The sequence below is a fragment of the Canis aureus genome, chromosome 22 (assembly GCF_053574225.1).
Source record: "Canis aureus isolate CA01 chromosome 22, VMU_Caureus_v.1.0, whole genome shotgun sequence".
Classification (NCBI taxonomy): domain Eukaryota; kingdom Metazoa; phylum Chordata; class Mammalia; order Carnivora; family Canidae; genus Canis; species Canis aureus.
In genome coordinates this window covers 36,239,006-36,248,973 of record NC_135632.1, presented here as the reverse complement: position 1 = coordinate 36,248,973, position 9,968 = coordinate 36,239,006, and the positions used below count along the sequence as shown (strand labels likewise).

At 43.4% G+C, this 9,968-nt stretch overlaps 1 pseudogene; it reads right to left on the bottom strand.

The window, feature by feature from the left end:
* Positions 1 to 1,565: 1,565 nt before the first annotated feature.
* On the bottom strand, positions 1,566 to 9,368 carry LOC144294255 (malate dehydrogenase, mitochondrial-like; annotated as a pseudogene).
* Between the last annotated feature and the right edge of the window lie 600 nt (positions 9,369 to 9,968).

Genomic DNA, 9,968 nt, shown 5'->3' with positions numbered 1-9,968 from the left:
ACCTGGAGTTGACTCAAATTTGGGGGCCTATAAATTCCGAAATGTGTCTCCCCTTCAACCAATTGCAAAAATCCATGGTGACCCAGGTTTTCCTAATTTGAATCTTTCCTTTTCCAGTGGTGAATCAAATGGTCAAAACCCTGGCAATCCTCTAGAACCATCACCTACAGCCAACACATTGATTGAACATCTTCATAGACTGTTCTATTTTCTCAACAATCCTGAAACTTTCTCTACTACATAGCTTCTTAAATTAAGCCTGTACAAAAGTTTGTGAGTACCTGCCATGCATTTGCAGGCCACCGAGTACCTCAGGAATCATCTTGGGCCGTTCTCCCCCTAGCTTCTGTAACAACCCTCCCTCCATGATTGCCAGGCGTCCCAATTTCCCTTGAGTCCCTACCTCTGTCCCTCTCTCTGTCCTTTGAGCAATCTAATTTCTAAATGTTTACTGCCATCTGAACAGGCAGTCCTGAAGGATATTGTAGTTCCCAGAAATTATCTCTCAGTCTGTTATACTGTCTCATGTCCCCTGCATTAAATATTTGCTAGATGAATGAATCTACCCACAGCAATGAAGGGCAGCAGATGATATATTTATCCTGACTCTTCATTGCCCTTCCAATGCTATGCAGCACCCACTCCTCCTCTATGCCATCAACTTTATTCCTTTCCCATACCAATGTCTACTCATTTCTCCACATAACCATAAAGACTTAGCACAGTCTTCCTCCCCACCCCCCCCAAGTTCTGGCTGGAAACAAGATAAGTTACTGATGTAGATTGTCTGCAAAGATGGCTACCAACTATTCTTTTCATCCATAAAAGCACACTGCTTCTCCCATCAACTGAGGGAGTCCAATAGCCCTCCTCTTGAATCTCAGTTTGGCCCTGTGATTTGCCTTGACTAATAGAATACAGGTGATGTTCTGTGAGTTCTAGAGCCTCCGCCCCAAGAGGTCATGTAGCTTCCATTTTCCCTTTCTTGGGGTCCAACCACCACGTGAAGAAGCTTGAGCTAGATTCATAATAAATGGGAAGTATTGATATAGAGAGAGAAGGAGGAAGGGTAGTGCAGGCAGCCCTCAGCCATTCTAGCCATTCTAGAAACAGACAAGTTTCCAGACATGTGGGTGAACATCTTGGATATTCCCGGGATGATTTGCGGCCACATGAGGATTCCAGGTGCACCTCTCAGAGCAGAAGAACTGCTCAGTTAACTCAATCAACCCACAGAATTATGAGAAATCATAAAACTTATTTTTAAGCCACTGAATTTTGGAGTTCTTTATCATACAGTAATAGATAACAGGTTTTTTTTTTTTAGTTTTCTTTCTTTCTTTTTTTCTTTCTTTCTTTTTTCTTTCTTTCTTTTTTTCTTTGAAAAAGAAAACGGCAGCCTGCTTTTATTGATGCACGCATCGACGGACCTGCGATTGGAAGGGGCGGCGATGGTAACACAACACTCGTGGTTAACCCAACGGAAACATGAGGGCAGGGGATGGCTTTGCAGGAACAGGATGCCTTCATAAGTCAGGGAAACGGAACGCCAGCTGGCTGCCCTCTCATTTCAGGTTCTTCACAAACTCCTCTCCCTTCTTGATGGAGGCCTTCAGCCCGGGGATGGCTTCTGCTATCATCTTCTCTCCAAAAGGGGACACCTTGCCAATGCCTAGATTCTTCTTGATGCCCTTTTCCCCCAGCAGTAATGATGTGGAGAAACAGGCACAGCCTGCTTCCTGGGATTTAATAAAGAACATTGGACAACTGCTTCCTTCCCGTTCATTGCATCCACAAGGGAGGAGCCAAGCCCGGCTGCAGCGCACGCATGGACAGGGGTGCAGAGCCTGCCCAGCTCTGGCCTTCACCACCTCAGGCCGGCCTCCTGGACCCGCCCGGAGACGGCTGCCAGCGGGTCCTGGGGAAGGTCCACCTTGGGGGTGCACTGGGAGATCGGGGGGTGATGGTCTTCCCGGCAAGGCTCCCGACGACAGGGTTGACTCCCACGGGATCCACACACTTCAGTTCTGCAGTGAAAGTGGTGGCCCGCGGGAAGGAAGCAGTTGTCTAATGTTCCTTTGTTAAATCCTAGGAAGCAGGCTGTGCCTATTTCTCCATACCGTTGCTGCTGGGGAAAAAGGGCATCGAGAAGAATCTAGGCATTGGCAAGGTGTCCCCTTTTGGAGAGAAGATGATAGCAGAAGCCATCCCCGGGCTGAAGGCCTCCATCAAGAAGGGAGAGGAGTTTGTGAAGAACCTGAAATGAGAGGGCAGCCAGCTAGCAGTCCGTTTCCCTGACTTATGAAGGCATCCTGTCCCTGCAAAGCCATCTCCTGCGCTCACGTTTCCGTTGCGTTAACCACGAGTGTCATGTTAACACACCGCCCCTTCCAATCGCAGGTCCGTCGATGCGTGCATCAATAAAAGCAGGCTGCCGTTTTCTTTAAAAAGAAGAAGAAGGAGGAGGAGGAGGAGGAGGAGGAGGAGGAGGAGGAGGAGGAGGAGAAGGAGAAAGAAGGAGAAGGAGAAGAGAAGGAGAAGGAGAAGGAGAAGGAGAAGGAGAGAAAGAAAGAAAGAAAGAAAGAAAGAAAGAAAGAAAGAAGAGGTGGCCCTGACGATGCCCAAGGTCGTCACCCCAGATTCTATTGGGGTCGTAAGCTCCGTGTTTCTTGAAAACGTCCGTTGCAATTGGGATGGTGGAGTTGACCGGATTTGAAATGACGCAGATCATGACCTCGGGGCGGTGCTGGGCGCAGGCAGCGGCCAGGGGGACCCCAGTTGAGGCACTGGTGTTGACCAGGTCATCCCGTGTCCTGCCTGGTTTTCTCGGGACTCCTGCGGGAACTCCCGCCACGTCGCAGCCTCGAGGCAACCCGGCAGCTGCTCAGGTCCCAGGTGGCCTCTCACGGTGGCTCTGGTCGGGATGTGGCCGGACCTGCAGCCCCTCCGGCGTATGAGCAATACGTAGAGGGCCAGGCGGCTCACTAAGGGCTGGTCTGGGGGAGAAGCGCAAGGGCTGCCCAGTTCCTCCCGAAGCCCCACGCACGGCGACCTGAGCCTGAGCCTGAGCCTGAGCCTCGCTCTGGCCAGGGTGCTGAAGCTGCGGCGGGGTGCGCGGGGCGGGGTGCGCGGGGCGGGGAGCCAACAGCCCGCGCAGGAGCCCCGGCTGGCAGGTGACACCAGCGACCTCCGCACTGCACAGGGCCTCCCCTTTAGTTCCCTTTCCTAACTCCCACCTACACCCATCATTTATTTGACTTACAGAAAATAAATCCAGTTACTGAAAAAGGAATAATTGACAATAACAGAGCTCTGTTAATAGAGTCCAGTAATTTCATTACCAAGCACCGCTTTAAAAAAAAAATTCACCAGTGCCAGCAGTAGCCAAAAATGGAGACCTCTCAAAAGCTCATTAACAATAGAATGGATAATAGGGGGAGCCTGGGTGGCTCAGTCGGTTGAGTGTCTGCCTTTGGCTCAGGTCATCGTCTCAGGATCCTGGGATCAAGCCCTCCATTGGGTTCCCTGCTAATTGAGGAGTCTGCTTCTCCCTCTCCTTCTCCCTCTGCTCCTTCCCTCCACTAGTGCATGCTCACTCTCTTTCTCTCTCTCTCTCAAATAAATAAATTTTATTTAAAATAATTTTAAAATCCCAATAGAGTGGATAATAAATGGTGGTATATTTGAATAATGGTATAATTGAATAATACAGCAGTGAGGACTGACTACATAAACATGAGTGAATTTCACAAAGATACTTTGAGTGCATGAAGCCAAACAGAGAAGAGTATATAGCATATTATTTAACTCATCTGAGTACAAAAACCAGGCAATTCTAGGCTACCTAAAAGAAGTTATAACTTACCTCTTTAGAGGAAGTAGGGCTTAGAAGGAAGTGTGAGGGTAACTTTCAGGATGATAGCAAATTCTGCTTCTTGATCTTGGCACTGGCTGCACAAATGTGTTCAGTTTGTGAAAATTCATTAACCATAGACTTTTGATATATATTTTTACATTAATAAAAGGTTTTAAAATATTAGAAGATTTCTAAAAAATCCACAGAAACAGCTTATAAATACTGGAAAAGCTTTGTAAGTTTGTTATATTTCAGGTATCAAAATTCTGTTTCTAAATATTGTGTGTATTTTTTATTGTTTGTTCATTTTTTAGTGATCTCTATACCCTACATGGGGCTCGAATTCACAACCACGAGATCAAGCAGTCACATGTTCTCCCAACTGAGCCAGCAAGATTCCCCCTATTGTGATTTTATGATAACATCTCAGCTGTCATGTGGAGGAGCTTTTTTGATGTTCCACATCCCTAAAAGTTGAGGCACACATAGCATTTGTTAGGAGATAAACATTTTTTTCATTTTTTACATTTTTAAAAATGACCTTCCATTCCAAATGAGAAACCTACTTGAAACAATAAAGCCTGGAAAATGAAAAAAAAAAAAAAAGTCTCTCTTCCTTTGGACAGCATAGTCTAGATACTCCCTCAGTACAGAAACTTCACTGGCTCCCAATACATTGTCATCTGAATTCAGACCCCAAGGTGAGCTCAAGGGAACCACGGAAATAAGAGATACGTAGAGATTCATTACACACTCCCAGGGAGGAACTGGTAGACATGCATAATTCACCCCAGTATTTATCGCCTTGAATGTGTTAAGAATGCTGCAAGCACTAAGCATACAATGATGGGCCAGACAGACACCATTCCCAGCCCCACATGGAATATTTATCTTTTGTTTTACTCATCCATTCAATTAATATGTCCATTTTGACAAAGATGGTTGTACAACAATATCCATGTCCTCTTCTTTTGGCACACAGCTAGACAACATTTTTCTGCCTCCCTTACACTTGGATTTGACCTTGTAACTGAATTTGGTTGAAGCAGAATGTGGAATAGAAGTAGAATGTGTGCCAATTCCAGGCTTGAGCAGAAACACACACCCTTCTGTGAGCACTCTCCCACATGCTCTTTCCTCCTTCCCACTAACTAGGATGGAGATGGCCCCTAGAAAAACCCTAGAAGTTACACAGAATTGTCAGTGACAGAGATTTTGCCACACTGGGTCCCTGATTGCTTGGAAAAAAACATCAGTGGAGTGTTCCATGAATGAGAAATAAACTTCTATGGGGGCATTCTTTATTATAACACTTACCATTAAAAATTAATATATCAGTGTTTCCATTTGATCCAAAAGTCATATCATCTTTTATCTACTGAAAGGACTTGCAATGGGGAGGTGTTCTGCATATAGAAGAGAATCCGTTTTCAATTAATGAAACCAATATGCAGAAAAGGAGGTTACTTGGTATGTTGATTTGGATTCCCCAGAATTTGACTCTGAGACACAAGATTCAAGTGCAAGGAGTCCATCTGGGAATGGACATTGAGAAACCCCAGTAAGACAGTAGGAAAGTGAGATGGAAAGGAATGCAGTCAATAAATGGTGCATGGCCAATACTACAATGTCCACTGTGGGACACTAGATTTCATTCCCGATGGGGAACCCTGGGACACAAAAGCAAACCCTGGTTTTATCCCAACTGGAGGGCAAAGGATCTGGAATAGGTACCCACCAAGTTCTCATCGGACATCAATTGAGAAACTTAACTCTGAAACTTCCAGCCTATCCTTTGCACCAGCAACCATGCTCACATGGCCAGGGTGGGGGGAGATTAAAGCTCAAAGGCAAAAGTACATATTTGCAGTAAACAGCCTCATAAGTGTAGAGAGCAGAGATGAATTCCAAGGAATACAGCAAGGCACTGATATTTGACCTTGGAGAACCCCAAACAAGGAGCCATAGTCTAAGAATCCTGTTGGAACAAGATCAATAGATTGGTAATTAATGGGTCCATAGTAGGAACCAATTCTTGATTCTCTGCCAGATCAATCACATCCTGTCTGTAGTTTTTCTCTGGTCTAGACAAATCATCCTACATTCTACCCCAAGAATACCAGGCTGCTTTGCCTGGTGCCTTTTTAAATCTCATAAATTTCCTGCCCAGACTTCCTTGCTAATTCAAGTCTTAGTTTTCCTTGTAGGCTCACTTCCAAATGTGCTTTCTCAGAGACCCTTTCCCTGGCTCCTCAAGTCCTCAGATAACATTTTCTTTGCCTCCTGCGAACTCATAGTCCCTAATCGGAGCACTTCTCATTATGTACACCATTATATATACTACCCTCTGCTATCTCTACTTCTGCTATCTCTACCACAATACTTGAGCTGGTTCCTTAACTCGTGTGAAGCTGCTTAACTCTGCAGAGCTGTACGTATCTGATCTCCCCAGTGACTTTGCAAATGGTAAGGACCATTTGCTATACTTTTCCATATTCACTCTTAGCACTGTGTACAGCCATAAGTAGATAATTGGCAAATCATTACAGAAGAAATAAAGAAACAGGGAGAAGGGGTTGTAAAAAGAGGAGGGGAGAAAAGAAGATGGAATTGGAAGAGGGAAGGAGAGGAGCAAAAGTGGAATGTGCTTCTAGGATGAATATTTTCTGCAGATAGCAGACAAATAATTGAATAAAAAGCTTTGATTCATTTACATATATACACATCACCATGTATTTAGTTATGCTAGAGCACAATTCTCAAGTTATTTTACATGAAATATTTCTGAATTTTCTTTTTTACTTTTCTTATTAGATACTATTATGAAATTCCACAATATTCAGCTTTTGAATAACCTCACTTTTTTGAACATGATATGTTCATACTATTAATTCAATAGGTAGATAGACAGATTTATCTATTTCTTTTTATAAGTATTTATATATCTACGTAACCAGATATGGACTCTAATATGTTGTTTGATGAATAACATTGAAGATGAATGATTCCACACAGAAAAATGGAAGTACATGCACTACTTGTATATAGCATATGGGTCATAAATTAACACAGTTGATACAAAGGTAAAAAATATGTTGTGTCTCAAAAACAGAAAATCTTTACCTTCGATGAGATGCTCAAGGATTTAACTTATTGACACAGTACAATTTAAAAACAAAAAACAAAAAGCAAAAACAGGGCACCTGGCTGATGACTCTTGATCCTGGATCCTGGGGTCATGAGTTCAAGCTCCATGTTGAGCTTAGAGATTACACTAAAAACAAAACAAAACAAAACAAAACCACCCCAGAATACAATTAAAGAATATACATAGTATCTAGAACTATCTTGTTGGAGACTACCTAAAATGTCAGATGTCAGATACAATTAAGGATATAATATATCTTAACTCTCTGGAAACAAAAGCATGCATTACAGTGTGTAATCATATCACTTGATGAGAGTCTACAGTTTAAGAAATGCATCATGTATAAAAGGGTGGGGCCAGTGAGTTATCTCCATGAGTCCTTTAAAATAGAGCATTGAGGGGCACCTGGATGGCTTACTCAGTTAAGTGTCGGACTCTTGGTTTTGGCTCAGGGTGGTGGGATCGAGCCCCATGTCAGGCTCCATGCTGAGTGTGGAATCTGCTTAGGATGCTCTTTACCTCTACCCCTTTCCCCAACATGTTTTCTCTTTCTCAAATAAATAAATCTATAAATAAATAAATAAGTAAATAAAATAGAGAAAAAAGCTGGCTACTTTCTACATAAGTTATTATATTCCTTTGGTTGCAAATAATAGAAACCGTATGAGCTTGAGTGAAAAAAGGAATTTATTACTAAAACCACAGATGACAACCCTTACTCTTAAAGTCAGAGAAGAGGGTTTTTGAGCAGCGCTTCTCAATAGGTGGTTCACAGCCTGTTGTCAGTCCAGAAACTATGAGTTACACTCATGCAGCAAGGGAAATATAGAGAGTAAGCCTAAGTATTCAGAAACTTTCATGACTTGACATTGCCACAACATCTATGCACTTGACTGAATTTTACAAAATTATTGGTCCACAATATTACATATTATTTCTAAAATCATTATAAATATTAAAGAAACAGACCTTCACCAAATATAGTTTGAGATGCATTGTTCTACACGACACTGTCTGGTGCTTCTCTGCCATACATCTCCTCATGGGGCAAGGAGTCTGTGGGCCAGCGGATGTTGATTCAAAGCTTTTAAGGTCATGCTGCAAGTGCCAGGACTCCAGAGATCTCTGTCCAAATGCACACGATGAAAGACAAACATAAAAAAGCTATTCCAAGCCGGCTCAAAAATAGGATTAGGTCTTTACACTGAGTTACCTATCTGGACCATGCTTCCTCCTCTGTCTCCACCTCATACTTTGAAAATAATATAGAATATATTAGAATGAAGGGTGCCTGGGTGGCTCAGTCGGTTGAGTGGCCAACTCTTGATTTTCGGCTCCGGTCACGGTCTCAGGGACTTGAAATGGAGCTCTATGTCAAGCTCCTGCTGAGTGCAGAGTCTGCTCAGGATTCTCTCTCCCTTTCCTTCTGCTCCTCTCCCCATTCACATGCACACACACACACACTCTCTCTCTCTCTTTGTAAAATAAATAAATATTTTTAATAATAAAAAATAAAAAATAAGCATAGAATGGGAAGCAAAAAAGAATGATAATCAGAAAAAGAAAGGAGGCATAATGAGAAGCTTTGAAGACGTGGAAGCAGAATTGATGTCACCATGAGAAAAGCAAAGTCTTTTCCCACCCACCCAAAGTTGGTCAAACAATGAAACAGAGACCCTACCACAAAGAGTCATTTTCTGATATTGCGGTGGTTCCAGTTCAGCTCTTGCCTGCTTGAGGGAATGCTCGGTGCCCACCAGGTCTGCTTTCAAGTTCCTGAAGGTCACAACTGTGTATGCAGCCACTGGTGTCCATGACTCCCTGTCCTCCCCCAGGTTGCAGCCAGTTTAGAGCCTCGTTAACAATACCCTGTCTCTAGCTGCTCTTTTCTACCTGTAGATCTGGACTCACCCAGCCCTGAGCTATAGAAGTGATGCAATGTAACTGCCAATAAACCCAAACACACCTAAGTGCACAAAGTACTCACTTTCTTGACCCCAATTGGAGGAAGCCAAGAAGTGAGAATCTGAGCCCTTGCAGTCCAGTACCTCCTCATGGGATTGGAGAAAGAAAACATCTTTTGGTTTACTTATTTATTTTTTTGTATAGTAGTTCTGCCAAATTCAATCATTCTGATGACCCTGGTACCACCTTATCTCCAAAGAGAATCTTGTCCCATCTCCCTGGCTAGCCTGTCAATTGATTCTTTTATTGTTTATTCAGTGAATCCTGCAAACATCTCCCATACAGGATTTAAGGAGAAAGAAAACACAGTCATTACTGTAGTTCTAAGCAGCTGGAGGAGGGATTGGGGCCTGGGTGCATGCTCACCATGTGAAAGAGAAGCTGGAACACTTCTTCCATCATGTGGAAAAGATAAACTGGCAAGTCACTTTAAGGGCGGTGGGGTAGGGAGTATGACTGCCATGAGCAAGATGCTAATCCAAAAAGCTCCATAAGTCATGGTTCCTTAAGGCAACAGACCTGAAGTCATTCAAAAGAAACCAAAGCAACATGGATCAAACCCCTGGCGTGCTACCGGCTGAAGCAGTCACCAAGAGAGGACTACATGGCTGAAGTAGAAGTCCTAGGTTGGCTGGAGCAGAAAGAGGTAAGGCACCCTGAACAGTGGGCTGTTCCAGAGCTTCATAGACTGGACAAGAAATAAGAGATAGGCTGTTGCCCTCATCACAGAATTGACTTTTCCACCAGCTGCATTTTATGCTCATCTCCCAAGGTGAACTTTTGCTAAGAAGTCATGCTTTTCTGTTCAAAACAAGGTCGAGAGAAGGGCTTCTGCAGGAACAGCGGTAGGGGCTGATCAACATTCCCTGAGTGGAGAAAAATATCTGGCAGGGTCACAAACAATGAAAAAGGGAAAATGTTCTAAGAGACAGTGAGAGAGGTAAAAGTTCAATGATATCCTTTGAGTAGGTTTATGATGCAAAGAACAGACTCTTGCAA